We start from the raw sequence: 19,542 nt of genomic DNA, 5'->3' as shown, positions 1-19,542 counted from the left end.
AAAGTCAAGCCTGACTAGGGATCCTTCAGCTTGGATCTCGGAATTTCAGACATTCAAAGCTGACAGGCCAGAAGCGTCTGCTTGCCCACACTATTGTGGGGGAAAGCGTATACTTGGGAAGAAGGAAGAATAGAAAAGAAAGTAGCAGGACATGCAGGGCAGGCCTGCAAGAGATCCGTTCCTGGGAGAATCAGAGCTTGGTCTGGGAGTAGGGAGGCGAATCTGGTATAACGTCATTAAAACCCTGTTTCAGTGGGTGAGGACTTTAGCGGAGACAATGAACTCAGGCCTGCAAGGCTAAAGAGGTGTAGAGGAGGGCCTAGGGTTCCCCAGCCAATCCTAGAGGGTTGGTGTGGGGTAAGGGGCGGGGCCTGCTCCGCGGCTGAAACCTACGGGGTTCTGCGCTGGAAGGCTAACCTCTGTGGAGTGTTCTCTTCCCACAGCCGTGTACATTTTCCCCGGTCTTCCAGTCTTCAGGTGAGGACACGCAGCTCTGCCAGAGCCAGAGGATTATGGGGACAAGAGCTCGTGGGCGGCTGTGAGGCGGGGACTGTCGGGCTTTCGAGAACTGGAGAGGGCGGGTTGGGAGTGGGCTGTACCTCTTGGCGAGTCTGCGCCTTCCTCTTCCGTGGCGCTGCCTTCTGCACCGGTTGCGGAGTTCTCCGGGAGTGAGTCCCTAGAAGGCCCAAGGGGGCGGCCCCCACAGCTTTACGTTGGCTGCGGCTGCAGGTCTGAGGCTACTAGGACAAGGAGTGTGGATGCGGTCCAGAATGGACCCTTCGGGGCTGGCCCTTGACTTTATCCCCTTCTGTGGCCAATAGGTGAGTCTGGGCGCCCGACAACGGTGATAGTTAATTAAAATATAAGCAAACTGCTGACAACAGACTGGCCTGTGCACCAGCCCTGTTATTACTTATTTGACGTCCCTGTTTCCTCACCTCTGGAGATGGCATCTAATCGTTGGTCAAGGAAGGGTCTTAGGCTGACATTGCCAGAAGGGAGTGATATTTGGGACTTTTGGCTGCTTGTGGCCTCTTTATTCTATTATGAGCACTAGATGGGCGTTACCCCCAGCAGGGTGGAGTCTGACGCACGTGAGAGCTCTGCCCTCCTGGGACAAACCTGGAATGGCGACAGGGCACCTCCTCTCCCGGCCTCTTTCTTTGCAGAGAAAACATGATGAAATAAAATAAAAATCAACCTTATCTGGTTTTATCCCAGTCAGCTGAAGCCTATGGTCTGATCCTATCTAGCTGTATTTTCTTACAGCACTCACAAACCAGAGCCACAGGGAGTTATTATGAGATCCATAATTACTTATGACTGGATTAAATCCTTTCCTCTTTTATTGTAGCTCCTTAATCTACTGTCTTCAGGCAGATAAAAGGGATAGAAACTAGTGCAACTTACACTACCGTTTTTGTGTGTGCTGCTTCCTGCCCTGCAAGAAAAAGGTTCTCTCCTTTAAGTAATTAAATACAAAGTGAAAAAGATCAAATAATGCCATCTCCTCTTAAAAATTCATAAACTGGTGAAACCAATTCTTTATTTTTTCTTCTATGTCTATCTGCTCCTGTGCTTCTATCACCTCCATCTTACCTCTGCTTTGATTTTAAGAGCCGGACATATTGGCTCTGGGTTTCTAGTGCATCTTGGTTTCTATTGCATCCTGATCCAATGGCATTTACTGCCTATCAGAAATGGGATAATGATGAAGTGGAATCCAAATATTCTAATAAAAACATGACTTTTCTGAGATGTGTGCTGTTTTCTTGTTGAAAATCTGAAGGTAAAAAACACATTGATATTAGGTATTACTCCTTAGTGTGATAATAGTTCTACCAGATAAGGTTTTTCTTTTTTCATTTCTTTTTTCTTCAGTTAAGATGAACGATAAAACCAGACTTGTCTGAAGTGGAGAATTTTGACAGGTCAAAGCTGAAGAAAACTAATACCTAAGAAAAACATACCCTCCCCTCAAAGGAAAGTAAGTCATGGGAGCTTTCTAGTTGAGACAAACAATGGTGAAAATTGATACATTCAGTAAATAAGTTTGCCTAGTAAATTTTGTCATGAACCAAGCAATAGACTCTCAGTGTATTTAATGTAACATTTAAAAATAACATATTTTTTAAACTTGGTGTATGTAAGTGGTTCTCACAAAATAGGCCTAAAAGTAATGGGGTGAGTAAAAAAACTACCACATTTTGCCGTATATAATGGGCTCCTGTGTATAGTGTGTACCCACGTTTTTGGCCCAAACTGTCAGAAAAAAGTCTTTAATTTTAATTTTTTAATTCAATTTTTATTTATTTATACTTAGATATTTGTTTTTTTCTTTTTTAATTTTAATTTTTTATTGTTATTCAATTACAGTTGTGTGCCTTTTCTCCCCATCCCTCCACCCCACCCCAGCTGAACCCCCATCCCTCCCCCACCTCTACGCTCCTCCTTGATTTTGTCCATGTGTCCTTTATAGTAGCTCCTGTAATCCTCTCTCCTCACTGTCCCCTCCCCATTCCCCCCTGCCCATTGTTAGATTGTTCTTAACTTCAATGTCTCTGGTTATATTTTGTTTCCTTTTTTCTTCTATTTATTATGTTCCAGTTAAAGGTGAGATCATATGGTATTTGTCCCTCACCGTCTGGCTTATTTCGCTTAGCATAATGCTCTCCAGTTCCATCCATGCTGCTACAAAGGGTATAAGCTCCTTCTTTCTCTCTGCTGCATAGAATTCCATTGTGTAAATATACTATAGTTTTTGGATCCACTCGTTTGCTGATGGGCACTTAGGTTGCCTCCAGTACTTGACTATTGTAAATTGTGCTGATGCAAATTAAAACCACAATGAGGTACCATCTCACACCAGTCAGAGTGACCAACATAAACAAATCCACAAACAAATGTTGGAGAGGATGGGGAGAAAAGGGAAACCTAGTGCACTGTTGGTGGGAATGCAGACTGGTGAGGCCACTGTGGAAAACAGTATGGAATTTCCTCAGAAAACTAAAAATGGAACTGCCCTTTGACCCAGCAATTCCGCTGCTGGGATTATATCCTAAGAACCCTGAAACACCAATCCAAAAGAACCTATGCACCCCAATGTTCATAGCAGCACAATTTACAATAGCCAAGTACTAGATACTTGTTTTGTATTATAAAGGAATTTTAGCATTTACTTTTTAACATATTATGGTACAAGAAATTTTATGTAACAAATAATTACAAAACACAAGAACAGATAACACAGTATTTCAGGTAGTACCCATGTATAATGCACATCCTTATTTTTCCCTCAAAATTTTGGGCAAAAAGGTGTGTATTATGCATGGCAAAAATATGGTACTTTTTGTTGGAAAATTACTAGAAATCACATTAAAGCCAATCTTGGAATATTGGACTTAAAATGGAAATATCTTAAATTTGTCTAATTTTTGGTTATTTGGCATTTTTCTGCATCTAGCAATTTGCTTATATGATCTCATACTTTTTTTTAAAATTTTTTATTGTTATTCAATTACAGTTGTATGTCTTTTCTCCCCATCCCTCCACCCCACCCCAGGTGAACCCACCTCCCTCCCCCACCTCTACCCTCCCCCTTGGTTTTGTCCATGTGTCCTTTATAGTAGTTCCTGTAATCCCCTCTTCCCACTGTCCCCGCCACCCCCCCCAGCCCTGGCTATTGTTAGATTGTTCTTAACTTCAATGTCTCTGGTTATATTTTGTTTGCTTTTTTCTTCTATTGATTATGTTCCAGTTAAAGGTGAGATCTATATGATCTCATACTTAAGGAGCCATGCAAACTGTGGTTATGGCCTTCTCTAGCTAACAAGATGAAGTTAGACAACCAGTTTAGATCTTGGGTATACAAGTTCAAGTCTACCAGAGATAGAGGAATCATTTTTGTCCTTCTGACTTACAGTGTGAGGAAAAAACTCCAAGCCAAAGGGCACACTGTGTCATGTAAGCATTATTTGAAATTTCCAATGTTAGTCAAAATTGTCTGAAAGGGCATAACTTCCTAATTGTATAGTGATAGATAAACCTGAAGAAAATGCTTTACTTGCTCCTTATTCTCAGAATAACTATGGAAAAAATGGCAACAGTGTTAAACTACCACTCAAATGGAGGAAAAAAAACCCCACAATTCAGATAGAGTCTAATGCATGTTCAAGTCATTAAAGCGTGCATGAAAACACACATAAGCACACACACACATGGCTGAGAATTTGTGGTTAGTGCCTTGCCATTCTAAATTTAAAACAGGTTGGCAGCCTTCAATGACTTGGCAAAGAGCCTTCTTGGAAAAAACTGAACTCCATCTTAGGCAAATGCCCTCTTAGTGATGTTTTGCATTTGTTTTCCTCATCTGTACCCCTAGCTATCCAGCAGGAGAAAGAGTGTGTTCAAACATAAAATGAGGATCTTCTCCCAAGAGCAAATGTCAACATTGCCTGAGTGTCTTGGTTTAGGGCTTGTTTTTTGTAAACCTTTGTGTTGTAGAGATTTTAGCATCTCCTGATGTCTTCTCACCCATACTTCCTGTTGGGTGACCAATGTTGCCTCACCTACATTTTTTAACTTTCCACTGGTGCATAAATTCCAGCTGGCAGGTGCTGTTGATAATATCACCATTGATGACTTTTGTGCATGTAGACCTTGTATCCCCTATAGGATAGGCCACTTGTAACTGTCTACAATGGATTCTTTCCTTGCTCCATAATCTTCATGAAGTGGCATGATTTTGCAGCTTCTCAGAGTTCATTTTCATTTCCAATGTGGCAATAAAATAATGCATGTTAAGTTTCCTGTTGTTCATTCTTGGTGGTCTTCTTAGGAAGTACACACAGGTATACTTCGGCCAAAAAAAAAAGGGATGCTTTAGCAGGTTTATCACATGGAAATGGCACTTTTCTGCCTAGATTAAGTGGTTCCTGACTTGGGAATGTGAGGTGATTTTCTGTAGAGTTGGAATCATAGAATTTGAGAACCTTTGGGAGAAGAGGTTACGTGGATTAGCCCTCTCTCTCATAAAATGAAGAAATGAAAACAGGGTCTGAAGTGATCTAAGGTGAATAAGGGCTGGAATTTGTTTTCTGAACAGTGCTTTTCAGCTTAATGGGAGGGGGCAGCTGAAGCTGGGATTGGATAGGGAAGGAAGCAGGAGGAAATTTCTAACAGAATTCCCTCTCTTATGAACCAAGGATTTTTGGTGTTCGTAGTGAGCATAAATGCTATGGACTGAATCGTCTCCCCTCACCACCCACCCCACACCAAAAAGAAATTCATATGTTGAAACTCTACCTCCCAATATGACTGGATCTGGAGATAGGATAATTAAGGTTAACTGAAGTCATAAGGTTGGAGCCCTAATCTAATAGGACTGTGTCCTTAAAAGAAGAGGAAGAGACACCAGAGGTATCTTCCCATCCCTCTTCTGGCACCACGTGAGGACATGAGAATGAGAACGTGGTGATTTGCAAGCCAGGAAGAGAGTTCTCACCATAAACCAACCCTGCTGGTCCTCGATCTGGAACTTCAGATCCTCCAGAACTATGAGAAAATAAATTACCATCGTTTAAGCTACCTAGTCTTTGATATTTTATTATGGCAACTGGAGCAGACTAATACGATATAAATATGTGAGTGCCAATCCTTGCCCTAAACAATACTTTCATCACTTGAAATTTAAAAACCAATCATCTATGATCCCACCAATTAGGCATGTTAGCATTTGTGTGTATAACCATCCAGACTGGTCTATTAACATTCGTATCTTTCCCTACAGAAAGTGATTGTGTTGTCTGTATCTATTTGGAATCTCAAGTATTATCTTACCACCCACCTCTTAGGGGTAACATCCTTAAACAACCACTGGGTTTTTAGGAAGTGGAAGCTGTTTTCTCTGCAATAGCAGAAACTTCCATAAGCAAAACAGTAGGTGGGTCCACAGATCAAATGTCAGTGAGGTGACATAAGCACAGGGCTTAGTGTAGTCAGAAGATTTGGGACTTGGAAGTAACCATGTTAGTCACCAATACCTTACATCTTGCCTGAAACAATTATCCGAAAGAGTCACTCAGCCCCTTGCTGTGACAGGCTAATTACTCTGTGCCCAAACCTGCACCCCTGTGTCTTCTATACAATAGTCCAATTCTGTATGCTGGAGAACCACACAGCCTATTCCCTGCTCCAGTATTTGAAGTCAGCTGTTGTGTGTCTGCCTCTATACCTACAAGTCTTCTGATGACACCTTCCAGATCTGTTGGATCCAAAGTGCATGCATGGGGAACCATCCTGTTTACTGATGTGCTCAAGTTTCCTCACGGACAGATTTCTTTGCACCATGATTCTGTCATCCAATTAGTCGCATTCCTTTCAACATTGCCATTTGCAAATTTGAGAAAGATACTGTACACCTATGATAGATTTATCAACCTCTGCATTTGCACACTGATCCAGCACAAAATCAGGCTCATTTCAAAGGACCTAAAAGAAAGAATAAATAGCCCTGGCTGGTGTGGCTCAGTGGATTGGGTGGCAACCTGGCCACCAAAGGGTTGCCAGTTTGATTCCCAGTCAGGGCACATGCCTGGGTTGCAGGCCAGGTCCCTAGTAGGGGTGCACGAGAGGCAACCACACATTGATGTTTCTCTCCCTCTCTCTCCTTCTCCTCTGTGTATAAATAAATAAATACATAAATAAATAAATATTTTTAAAATAAAGAATAAGCATTGTCAGGTGAGCTGACATTGGATAAAACTCCCATTGTTCATTTGCATCTGGTAACCATTCTGTTCATTAACATAGTGATTCCATCCTGAGCAGTATGTTAAACTGAGTCAGAGCAGATGAGAGGGACCTGGTGGCAGGTAAAAGACATGTAGCTGCAAAGTAAGTACTCTATGCAGATATGAGGTGGGAAAAGCAATTGCTCATTGAGAGTAGTTTTAGTCAGCATTTCTTTAAAAAAAAAGATTTATTTTTTAGATAGGGGAAGGGAGTAAGAGAGGGAGAGAAACATCAATGTGTGGTTACCTTTCACGGACCCTCTACTGGGGTCCTGGCCTGCAACCCAGGCATGTTCCCTAGACTGGGAATTGAACCAGTGACTCTTCAGTTCTCAGGCTGGCACTCAAGCCACTGAGCCACACCAACCAGGGCACTCAGCATTTCTTAAATATAAATGTAGGGCTACTCTTCCAGTCACTATATTGACTTGCCTGTTTAATCAGAAAAAGATTTTTTCCCACAATAAACCCACTATTAGTGGGGATTGGGATTTAGGGTCCTGAGAAAACACACACACAAATGCCACACCTATTGCAAATTGGTACAGCACTATGGGAAAGGGTATGGAGTTTCCTCAAAAAATTAAAAAAAATGAAACTACCGTATGACCCAGTAATTTCACTTTTGAGTATGTAGAAATCCAAAACTACTTTGGAAAGATATATGCACCACTCTGTTCATTGCAGGATTATTTGCAATATCCAGGATACAGAGGCAACCAAAGTGCCCATCAGGAGAGGAGTGGATAAAGAAGTGGTGCATATATACAGTGGATTATTGTTCAACTGTAAAAAATGAAATCTTACCATTTGTGACAACATGGGTGGACCTAGAGGGTATTGTGATGCGTGAAATAAGTCAGAAAAAGACAAATACCATATGATTTCACTTATATGTGGACTCTAAAGAATGTAAATAAACAAACCAAATGGAAACAGACTCATAGATACAGAGAGCAAATGAGAGTTGCTAGATGGGAGAGGGGTTAAGGATTGGGTGGAAAGGTGAAGGGATTAAGAAGTACAAATTGGTAGTTACACAATAGTCACAATGATGTAAAGTACAGCATAGGGAATACAGTCAATAACATTGTAGTAACACTGTTTGGTGGGTACTAGGATTGTCGAGGGGATTACTTCATTAATTATATAATTGCTTGACCACTATGCTGTACACCTAAAATTAATATAAAATAATGGCTGTCAACTGTATTATTTTTTATTTTGGCATGCCTTATGTGACTTTTTTAAAGGAATATTTTATTATGTTATTAAGAGTTGTCCCAATTTCCCCCCTTTACTCCCCTCCACCCAGTAACCCCTTCCCTCCAGCAATCCCTCCCCTCTTAGTTCACGTCCATGGGTCATGCATATAAATTCTTTGGCTTTTCCCATTTCTTATATTACTCTTAACATCCCCCTGTCTATTTTGTACCTACCATTTATGATTTTTAATCCCTCCACCTTCTCCCCCATTCTTCCCCTTTCCCCACCCAACTAGTAACCCTCCAAATGATCACCATACCTATGATTCTGTTCCTGTTCTGGTTGTTTGCTTAGTTTGTCTGTTTTTTATTTCAGACTCAGTTGTTGATAGCTGTGAATTTGTTGCCTCTTTAATATTCATAGTTTCAATCTCCTTTTTCTTAAATAAGTCCCTTTAATATTTCATGTAATAATGGCTTGGTGATGATGAACTCCTTTACCTTTACCTTGTCTGGTAAGCACTTTATCTACCCTTCCATTCTAAATGGTACCTTTGCTGGGTAGATTAATCTAGGTTGTTGGTCCTTGCCTTTCATCACTTTGAATACTCCTTGCCAGTACCTTCTTGCCTACAAAGTTTCTTTTGAGAAATCAGATGATAAGTCTAATGTGTACTCCTTTTTAGGTAACTCTCTGCTTTTCTCTTGCTGCTTTTAAGATTCTCTATCTTTTACCTTTGACATATTAATCATGATGTGTCTTGGTGTGGTCCTCTTTGGGTCCCACTTGTTTGGGACTCTCTGTGCTTCCTGGACTTGTATGTCTATTTCCTTTGCCAAATTAGGGAAGTTTTCTTTCATTATTTTTTTCAAATAAGTTTATAATTTCTTGCTCTTCCTCTTCTCCTTCTGGCATCCCTGTGATTCAGATGTTAGCACATTTGGAGATGTCCTAGAGTCGTCTTATACTATCCTCATTTTTTTTAATTCTTGTTTTTTCTTTCTGTTCTGGTTGAATGTTTATTTCTTCCTTATGTTCCAAATCATTGATTTGAATCCTGGCTTCCTTACCTTCTCTGTTGGAACCCTGAAGATATTCCTTTTATTTTTTAATTTTTATGATATTTCTTTATTTCACTTAGTGTAACCTTCATTTCTTCCTGTATGTTGTTGCCATACTCACTGAGTTCTTTGAGTATCCTGATCACCACTGGCTTGAACCCTGCATCTGATAGGTTGACTGTCTCCATTTTGTTTAGTTCTTTTTCTATGGCATTGTTCTGTTCTTTCTTTTGGGCCATATTTCTTTATCTCCTCAATTTGACAGCATTCCTGTCTTTGTTTCTGTGTATTAGGTAGAGCTGCTTTGACTCCCTGTAAAAGGCACCTGTAAATTGTGTAGGGTGGAGCCTTAGGTAATAACCAGGGTGGGGCAACCTGCTTCACTGCTCTGTGGCACTGTGTGAGGGGAAGGCACAGAGAGGGGACTGTGCCACTGCCTGGCTTCTGGGGGGTTTCCAGGCACTTGCCCTGTTCTCAGTCACTTCATCCACTCCCTGTATGGGACTTGCATTCTTCCAGCTGTTGCCCTGGTGTTGAATACCAGTGTGGGTGGGTTTGCATATGTATTAAGACCATGCAGGCCCTTTAAGTGAAGTTTCCTGAGAATCTGGCAATTGCTTCTGCTGCCCCAACCCCTACTGGTTTTTACAGCCAGAAGTTATGGGGATTTATCTTCCCAGAGCTGGAACCCTGGGCTGTGTGGTCTGGCCTGGCACTGGGATCTCTCAATCTTAAGGTATTTAATTTTTATCCACCACACATGAATGCGGGACCATGTGAGCCCATTCCACCACCACTGTCGCTGCTTCTCCACCCACACCACATCTCCTTGTCTCTCTATGCCTTCTCTGAGTATCCACCCCTCCTACCCATCTGGATGGATTTGGCTTCTTTAAATCCTTGGTTGTTGGACTTCCATACAGTTCGATTTTCTGACAGTTCTGGGTTTTATTTGTTTTGAGATTTAGTTGTGACTCCTTTTTATTGTTGTGTGAGAAGGCAATGCATGTCCACCTACGCCACCATCTTGACCAGAAGTCCTCAACTGTAATTTTTTTTAAAAGCACACCAATTTTCTCTTCAGTCACCAAGAATGAATACCCAAGAAGGCACTTATTTGTTCACCCTGAGTCACCTGTTGCCACATGAGCCAATGGCTGTGGCTCAGGGTCTGCAGGTCCTTTATTGACTGAGCCCATGGAGGTAGGGGGCTGGAGCTGCTCTGCTTGAACACTCCCATCATCCAGTGATACATATTTTCAGGTCATTTTTTAAAAAACAAAAGAGTATAAACCAGAAAAGAATAGATTCAGATAAATCTGAATGAGTTAGGCTAGTTACTCCACTTTCTAAAAAGTTTGAAAAAAACATACCATTTCATGAACTTTTTTATTTAACTTTTTGTTTAACTGGACAAAGAGTGTTTGGGTCCTCAGTTATTTACTTAAGTGAATTCCACAATAGGGGACATGTTGAAAAATGTTTGTATGGGTTATTTGTTTTATAAATAATACCCCCCCCAGTTTGATGCTTGTAATTTGTTATTTATAGCAATAAAGCGGTTTTCCTTATTTGGTCTTTTCTCTAAACTGATTTATTTAATAACAGTTAAGTAGGATATTTTTATCCTTATTAATAAATGAGAGGGCTCAGAAATCTGTTTAATATGTTTTCCTCATTAGGTTTTATAATTATTTATATTTTATTGAAATGATAAAGAGTGGTTCAACTTTAGAATATATTTTATTGTATAATTTGGTTCAATTTCTATACTGTTACATTTACATATGTAAAAATATCTTTGCATGTATTATAAAGATTATTAAAATGATTGTGCATTTATTTTAAAATATTTCTCATTTTATTGATACATTTTCTCTCCCTAAGGAAGTTTCTTAGACAGTTAGGTTAATATATACATTTCACCCAATAGCTCTTATATATATTCATCAATTCTAGCAATTGAAATATTTTTAGTATCTAAGTGTTGCTAAGAAAACAATTTTAAACTTGGTACAGGTTTAAGGATTTTATTATTATATATTTTTAATTTTTATTGTTATTCAATTACAGTTGTATGCCTCTTCGCCCCATCCCTCCACCCCACCCCAGCTGAACCCACCTGCCTCCCCCCCCTCCCCCCTCCCCCCTGGTTTTGTCCATGTGTCCTTTATAGTAGTTCCTGTAATCCCCTCTTTACACTATCCCCCCCCCCGCCCGCCCCGGGTATTGTTAGATTGTTCTTAACTTCAATGTCTCTGGTTATATTTTGTTGGCTTTTTTCTTCTGTTTTTTATGTTCCAGTTAAAGGTGAGATCATATGGTATTTGTCCCTCACTGCCTGGCTTATTTCACTTAGCATAATTCTCTCCAGTTTCATCCATGCTGTTGCAAAGGGTATAAGCTCCCTCTTTCTCTCTGCTGCATAGAATTGAATTGAGTAAATATACCATAGTTTTTGGATCCACTCGTTTGCTAATGGGCACTTATGTTGCTTCCAGTACTTGGCTATTGTAAATTGTGCTGCTATGAACATTGGGGTGCACAGGTTCTTTTGGATTGGTGTTTCAGGGTTCTTAGGGTATAATCCCAGCAGCGGAATTGCTGGGTTAAAGGGCAGTTCCATTTTTAGTTTTCTGAGGAAATTCCATACTGTTTTCCACAGTGGCCTCACCAGTCTGCATTCCCACCAACAGTGCACGAGGGTTCCCTTTTCTCCGCATCCTCTCGAACATTTGTTTGTGGATTTGTTTATGTAGGTCACTCCGACTGGTGTGAGATGGTACCTCATTGTGGTTTTAATTTGCATCTCTCTGATGGCTAGTGATGCTGAGCATCTTTTCCTATGTCTCTGGGCCCTCTGTATGTCTTCCTTGGAGAAGTGTCTGTTCAAGTCCTTTGCCCGTTTTTTAATTGGGTTATTTGTCTTCCTGTAGTGGAGTCGTGTGAGTTCTTTATATATTTTGGAGATCAGGCCCTTGTCTGAGGTATCTTTGGCAAATATGTTTTCCCATACTGTTGGTTCTCTTTGTAATTTGGTGCTGTTTTCTTTAGCCCTACAGAAGCTCTTTATTTTCATGAGGTCCCATTTGTTTATTCTTTCCTTTATGTCCCTTGCTTTAGAGGATGTGTCTGTGAGGATGTTGCTGCGTGGAATGTCAGAGATTTTCCTGCCAATGTTTTCCCCAAGGACTTTTATGGTGTTACAACTTATATTTAAGTCTTTTATCCATCTTGAGTTTATTTTCATGTATGGCGTAAGTTGGTGATCGAGTTTCATTTTTTTGCAAGTAGCTGTCCAGATCTCCCCAGACCATTTGTTGAAGAAGCTATTTTTGCTCCATTTTATGCTTCTGCCTCCTTTGTCAAATATTAATTGACCATAGAGACTTGGGTTTATTTCTGGGCACTCTGTTCTGTTCCATTGGTCTATGTGCCTGTTTTGATGCCAGTACCAGGCTGTTTTGATTACTGTGGCCTTGTAATACAGTTTGGTATCAGGTATTGTGATCCCTCCTGCTTTGTTCTTCTTTCTCAGAATTGCTGCAGCTATTCGGGGTCGTTTATGGTTCCATATAAATTTCTGAAATGTTTGTTCTATATCTGTGAAATATGTCATGGGTACTCTAATAGGGATTGCATTGAATCTATAAATTGCTTTGGGTAGTATGGCCATTTTGATGATGTTAATTCTTCCAATCTATGAGCATGGTACATGCTTCCATTTGTTAGTGTCTTCCTTAATTTCTTTCTTCAGTGTTGTGTAGTTTTCTGAGTACAGGTCTTTTACCTCCTTGGTTAGGTTTATTCCTAGGTACTTTATTTTTCCTGTTGCTATAGAAAATGGGATGTTTTTCCTGATTTCTGTTTCTGCAGATTCGTTGTTGGTATACAGGAATGCCTTTGATTTCTGAGTATTGACTTTGTATCCAGCTGTTTTGCCAAATTCATTTATTAGGTCAAGTAGTTTTTTGGTAGAGTCTATAGGATTTTCCATGTACACTATCATGTCATCTGCAAACAGTGACAGTTTCCTTTCCTCCTTTCCAATTTGGATGCCTTTGATTGCTTTTTCTTGTCTGATTGCTGTGGCTAGGATTTCCAATACTATGTTGAATAGGAGTGGTGAGAGCGGGCATCCTTATCTTGTTCCTGATCTTAGTGGGAAAGCTCTAAGTTTTTGTCCATTGAGTGTGATGTTGGCTGTAGGTCTCTCATATATGGCCTTTATTATGTTGAGGAATGCTCCCTCTATTCCCACTTTGCTGAGTGTATTTATCATAAATTGGTGGTGAATCTTATCAAATGCTTTTTCCGCATCTATTGATATGATCATGTGATTTTTGTCTTTGCTGTTGTAGATGTGATGTATTATGTTTATTGATTTGCGAATATTGTACCATCCTTGCATCCCTGGGATGATTCCCACTTGGTCATGGTTCATATCTTTTTAATGTATTGCTGGAGGCGGTTTGCTAATATTTTGTTGAGAATTTTAGCGTCTATGTTCATCAGTGATATTGGCCTGAACTTTTCTTTCTTTGTTGTGTCTTTATCTATTTTGGGGATTAGGATGATGCTGGCTTCATAAAAAGAGTTTGGGAGTCTTCCATCAGTTTGGATTTTTCCAAATAGTCTGTGAAGGATAGGGGTTAGCTCTTCCTTAAATGCTTTGTAGAATTCTCCTGTGAAACCATCAATTCCAGGGCTTTTGTGTGTTGGGAGTTTTTTGATGACTGCTTCAATTTTGTCTGCTGTTATTGGTCTGTTCAGGTTTTCTGCTTCTTCTTCATTCAGTTTTGGAAGATTATATTTTTCTAGAAATGTGTCCATTTCACCTAGGTTTTCAAATTTCTTGGCATACAGTTCTTCATAGTAATTTCTTACAATCCTTTGTATTTCTGTTGTATCAGTTGTAATCTCTCCCCTTTCATTTCTAATTGTGTTTATTTGGATCCTCTCTCTTTTTTTCTTGATGAGCCTACTTAAAGGCTAGTCGATTTTGTTTATCTTTTCAAAGAACCAGCTCCTGGATTCATTGACCCTTAGAATTTTGCTTTTAGTCTCTATGTCATTTAACTCTGCTCTGATCTTGGTTATTTCCTTCCTTCTGCTTGCTCTGGGCTGTCTTTGTTGTTGTTCCTCCAGTTCTTGTAGGCGTAGGGTTAGGTTGTTTGTTTGAAATGTTTCTATCTTTTTAAGGTAGGCCTGTATGGCTATGAACTTCCCTCTCAGGACTGCCTTTGCTGTGTCTCATAGGTTTTGGGTTGTTGTGAGCTCATTTTGATTTGTCACCAGAAAGTTTTTGATTTCTTCCCTAATCTGCTTCTTGAGCCATTCATGGCTTAATAGCATGCTATTCAGTCTCCATGACTTTGAGTGTTTTGGGGTTTTTTCCTTTGGAGTTGGTTTCTAGTTTCAGTCCCTTGTGGTCCGAGAAAATGCTTGATATGATTTCAATTTTCTTGAATTTGTTGAGGCTTGCTTTGTGTCCTATCATGTGGTCTATATTTGAAAGTGTTCCATGTACACTTGAAAAGTATGTGTATTTTGCTTCTTTTGGATGGAAAGCTCTATATATATCAGTTAAGTCCATTTCATCTGGGGTATTGTTCCGTGACACAATATCCTTGTTGATATTTTGTTTGGAAGACCTGTCCATTTTTGACAGTGGAGTGTTAAAGTCCCCTACTGTAATTTTTTTGCTGTCAGTATCTTTCTTGAAGTCCTCCAAGATATTCTTTATGTATTTGGGTGCTCCTATGTTGGGTGCATATATATTTACAATGTTTATGTCTTCTTGGTGGATTCTTCCTCTGAGTATTATGAAGTGACCTTCTGGGTCTCTTTTTATTGCCCTTATTTTGAAATCTACTTTGTTTGATATGAGTATTGCTACCCCTGCTTTTTTTTTCCTGTCCGTTTGCTTGGAAAATTTGTTTCCAGCCCTTCACTTTCAGTCTGTGTAGGTCTTTTGTCCTGAGATGGGTCTCTTGTAGGCAGCATAGGTGTGCGTGACGTTTCCTTATCCATTCAGCTATTCTATGTCTTTTGATTGGAGCATTTAATCCATTCACGTTTATGGTTATTATCAATAGGTAGTTATTCAGTGTCATTTTTTCCTGTGTTCCTCTCTCTTTCTCTTTTCCTTCTTTCCCTTAAATCAGTCCCTTTAGCATCTCTTGCAGAGCTGGTTTGGTGGAGGTGTATTCTTTTAGACTTCTTTTGTCTGGGATACTGTTTATTTGACCTTCTATCTTGATTGAGAGCCTTGCTGGTAAAGTAGCCTTGGTTGCAGGCCTCTGATCCTCCTTACTTGGAATATTTTTTGCCATTCTCTTCTGGCTTGGAGCGTTTCCATTGAGAAGTCAGTTGCTAACCTTATTGGGGCTCCCTTGTATGTTACTTCCTGTTTCTCCCTTGCTGCGTTTAACATCCTCTCTTTGTCTTGGAATTTTGCCATTTTAATTATGATGTGTCTTGCAGTGGGCCTTTTTGAGTTCCTCTTGCTTAGGACTCTCTGTGTTTCCTGGATTTGTGTTACTGTTTCCTTCATCATATTTGGGAAATTTTCCATCACTACTTTTCAAACAGGTTTTCTATTCCTTGGTCTTCTTCTTCTTCTCGTATCCCTATTATATGAATATTGTTACGTTTCATGTTGTCCTGCATTTACCTTAATCCCTCTTCATTCTTTCCGAGCCTCTTTTCCTTTTCTTGCTTTTTCTTGGTGTTTGTTTCTACTTTGTCCTCCAGCTCGCTGATCCTATCCTCTGCTTCATCAAGTCTGCTTTTCATTCCTTCTACTGTTTTCTTCAATTCAGACATTGTATTCTTCATTTCCTCTTGGCCCTTGTTCATAGTTTCTATTTCCTTTTTCATGTTGATCTAGTTTGCATTGAGTTCATTGTAGTTTCCCTGTAGTTTCTGGTAGTTCTGTGTGAGCTCAGTTAGCTTCCTGATAACCATTGCTTTGAACTCAGTATCTGATAGTTGACTTGCCTCTTTTTCAGTTCGCATTCTTTTTGAGGCTTCCTCCTTTCCTTTCCTTTGGGGATTGTTTCTTTGTCTTCCCATTCTTTGTGTGACTCTTCTCCTTAGCCTCTGCTTCTTAAATTGATCTGTTCTGACTCCCTGTGTTTATGGTATGAACTTCTATGGTAGAATGCCAATGGGATTCAGTGGTGCTGTCTCCTTAATCTCCTGTGCTCACTGGTCTTGAGCTGAATTTGTTGGGTCTAACACGGTCTAACTCTGGTCTTTTGGGAGCTCCAGGTTTTATTGTCTCACCTGTGGGAAAAACAGAAAGAAGGGGGGGAAAAAAGGAGAAGGGAAGGAGGGAAAAAGGGAATAGAAAATGAAAGGAAGGAAGGAAGAAGGAATAATAAAGATTGGAGGAAAGACAAGAAGGAATTTTAACAAAAATTAAAACCAAATAATAAATAATAGAAGGCAGGAAGAAAGAATTAAAATGGTAAAGGATGGAAGGATGAAGGAATACAAAAAGAAAGAAGGACAGAAAAGAAGAAGGAATTTAGGGGGAAATGAGAAAAAAAAAAGTCTTCTGCTGGCTTCAAACTGGTCAGGTGAATTCTGCTGGTCTTCGGTCAGATATTTCAATGTCCTCTATCTTTGGTCTCCGATCTTCATATATGCTGGAATACCGTTGGCTCTTTGCTCTGTTACTCACATCAGCTAGGTGTTTCACTGCTGCCGAGGGGAAGTGGACTCCGCTCCCACCTATATCGCCGCCATCTTCCCCCAATCTTGTTTTCTGTTTTTAAAATGTTGTCCTTCTTTTGTTTGTGCAAGGAGGCACAGTGTGTCTACCTACACCTCCATCTTGTCCGGAAATCTCAATCGTTTGTAGTTTTGTGCTATCAGTTGTAATTTCTACTCTTTCCTTTCTGATGTTATTTATTTGGGTCCACTGTAGTTTTTCTTGATGAGTCTGGTTGAAATCTTGCTGATTTTGTTTAACCATTCCAAGAACCAGCTTCTGGATTTATTGATCCTTTGAGTTGTTATCTTAGCTTCTATGTCATTTAATTCTGCTCTGATCTTGGTTATTTCCTTCCTTCTACTCACTCTGGGCTTTGTTTGTTGTACTTCCTCCAGTTCTTGTAGATGTAGGGTTAGGTTGTTTATTTGAAATGCTTTTATCTTTTCTAGGTTGGCGTGTATCACTATGAACTTTCCTCTCTGGACTGCCATGATGTGGTATCCCATATGTTTTGGGCTATTTTGTGTTCACTTTCATTTGTTGCCAGAAACTTTTCAATTTCTTCCTTGATCATTATTACCCCTATCCATTGTTTAATAGCATGCTATTCAATCTCCACAAATTTGAGTGTGTTTGAATTTTTTCCTTGAAGTTGGTTTCTAGTTTCAAGTCTGTGTTTACCAAGAAAATGCTTGATATGATTTCAATTTTCTTGAATTTGCTGAGGCTTGTTTTTTGTCCTATTATGTGGTCTATCTTTGAAAATGTTCCATGTGCACTTGAAAGGAATGTGTATCTTGATTCTTTGTGATGAATGGTTCTATATATATCAGTTAAGTCCATTAGATATAATGCATCATCAGTTCCACAATATTCTTGTTGAAATTTTGTTTGGAAAGTCTATCCATTGTTGACAGTGGGACATTAAAATCCCTTAGTATAATTCTATTGCTGTGTATATCTTTCTTGAAATCCTCCAAGATTTTTCTCATATATTTGCATGCTGCTATGGTGGGTACATACATGTTTACAATGTTTATGTCTTCTTGATGGATTCTTCACTTCAGTATCATGAAGTGTCCTTCAGTGTCTCTTTTTATGGCTTTTGTTTTGAAGTCTATTTTGTCTGATATAAGTATTGCTATTCCAGCTTTTTTGTTTTCCTAATTGCTTGAAAATTTTTTTCCTTTTACTTTCTTTTTTTGTGATATATTTATTGATTATGCTATTACAGTTGTCCCATTTCCGCCCCTTCACTCAACTCCATCCTGCCCACCCCCTCCCTCCCACATTCCCCCCCTATAGTTCATGTCCATGGGTCATGCTTATAAGTTCTTTGGCTTCCACATTTCCTACACTATTCTTACCCTCCCCCTGTCTATTTTCCACCTATCATTTATGCTATTTATTCTCTCTACCTTCCCCCCTCTCTCCCCCTCCCAATCACCTATTGATAACCCTCCATGTGATCTCCATTTCTGTGGTTCTGTTTCTGTTCTAGTTGTTTGCTTAGTTTTCTTTTGTTTTGGTTTTAGGAGTGGTTGTTTATAACTGTGAGTTTGCTGTCATTTTTACTGTTCATATTTTTTTATCTTCTTTTTCTTAGATAAGTCCCTTTAACATTTCATATAAAAATGGCTTGGTGATGATGAACTCCTTTAACTGGACCTTATCTGAGAAGCACTTTATCTGCCCTTTCATTCTAAATGATAGCTTTGCTGGATACGGTAATCTTGGATGTAGGCCCTTGCTTTTTGTGCCTTGGAATACTTCTTGCCAGTCCCTTCTTGCCTGTAAGGTCTCATTGGAGAAATCAGCTGACAGTATTATGGGAACCCCTTTGTAGGTAACTGTGTCCTTTTGTCTTGCTGCTTCTAAGATTCTCTCCTTCTGCTTAATGTTGGCTAATGTAATGATGATGTGCCTTGGTGTGTTCCTCCTTGGGTCCAGCTTCTTTGGGACTCTCTGAGCTTCCTGGACTTCCTGGAAGTCTATTTCCTTTGCCAGACTGGGGAAGTTCTCCTTCATTATTTTTCCAAATAAGTTTTCAATTTCTTTTTCTTCCTCTTCTCCTTCTGGCACCCCTATAATTCGGATGTTGGAACGTTTCAAGATGTCCTGGAGGTTCCCAAGCCTCTCCTTATTTTTCTGAATTCTTGTCTCTTCATTCTTTTCTGGTTGGATGTTTCTTTCTTCCTTCTGGTCCACAGCATTGATTTGAGTCCCAGTTTCCTTCGCATCACTATTGGTTCCCTGTATATTTTCCTTTGTTTCTCTTGGCATAGCCTTTGTTTTTTCATCTAGTTTTCAACCAAATTCAACCAATTCTGTGAGCGTCTTAATAACCAGTATTTTGAACTGTGCATCCGATAGGTTGGCTATCTCTTCCTCGCTTAGTTGTATTTTTTCTGGAGCTTTGTAGTGTTCTGTCATTTGGGCCATTTTTTTTTTTTGTCTTGGTGGTCTGTTACTTAAAGGGGCGGAGCCTTAGGTATTCACCCTGGCGGGATAAAGACTGGTCGCTGCTCTCTGATGCTGTACATGGGGGAGGGGCCGAGAGGGAGCAATGGCGCCGCTCCACTCTCCACCGGATTTCATCACTCCCTCTACTACCCACAATCAAATTGGGCCCCTCTGGTACTGGCTCCCAAGTGGGTGAGCTTGTGCACACTCAAGGCCCCTGTGGGTCTCTCCAATGACCTGTCCTGTGAGGCTGGGAGTCTCTCCTGCTGCCACCCCAACCCCCACGGGCATTTTCAAT

The 19,542-nt window shown here is 40.0% G+C and overlaps 1 protein-coding gene across 9 annotated transcripts in view; it reads left to right on the top strand.

The window, feature by feature from the left end:
• The first annotated feature begins 363 nt into the window (after positions 1–363).
• The window catches only part of RAB9B (RAB9B, member RAS oncogene family), an 87,790-nt gene continuing 68,611 nt past the window's right edge, over positions 364–19,542 (top strand). For 6 of the 9 annotated variants that reach the window (XR_011650800.1, XR_011650799.1, XR_011650797.1 and 3 more), the window contains exons 1-2: positions 364–477; positions 1,882–1,987. The gene's annotated coding sequence lies outside the window, so the exon portion shown is untranslated. Of the gene's footprint in view, positions 478–637; positions 822–1,881; positions 1,988–19,542 lie in introns of those variants that run through there. The other 3 variants (XM_045188483.2, XM_045188485.2, XM_045188486.2) reach the window with 3 other exon arrangements.

Source organism: Desmodus rotundus, chromosome X (assembly GCF_022682495.2).
Source record: "Desmodus rotundus isolate HL8 chromosome X, HLdesRot8A.1, whole genome shotgun sequence".
Lineage (NCBI taxonomy): Eukaryota > Metazoa > Chordata > Mammalia > Chiroptera > Phyllostomidae > Desmodus > Desmodus rotundus.
This window is presented reverse-complemented; position numbering and strand designations above follow the sequence as displayed.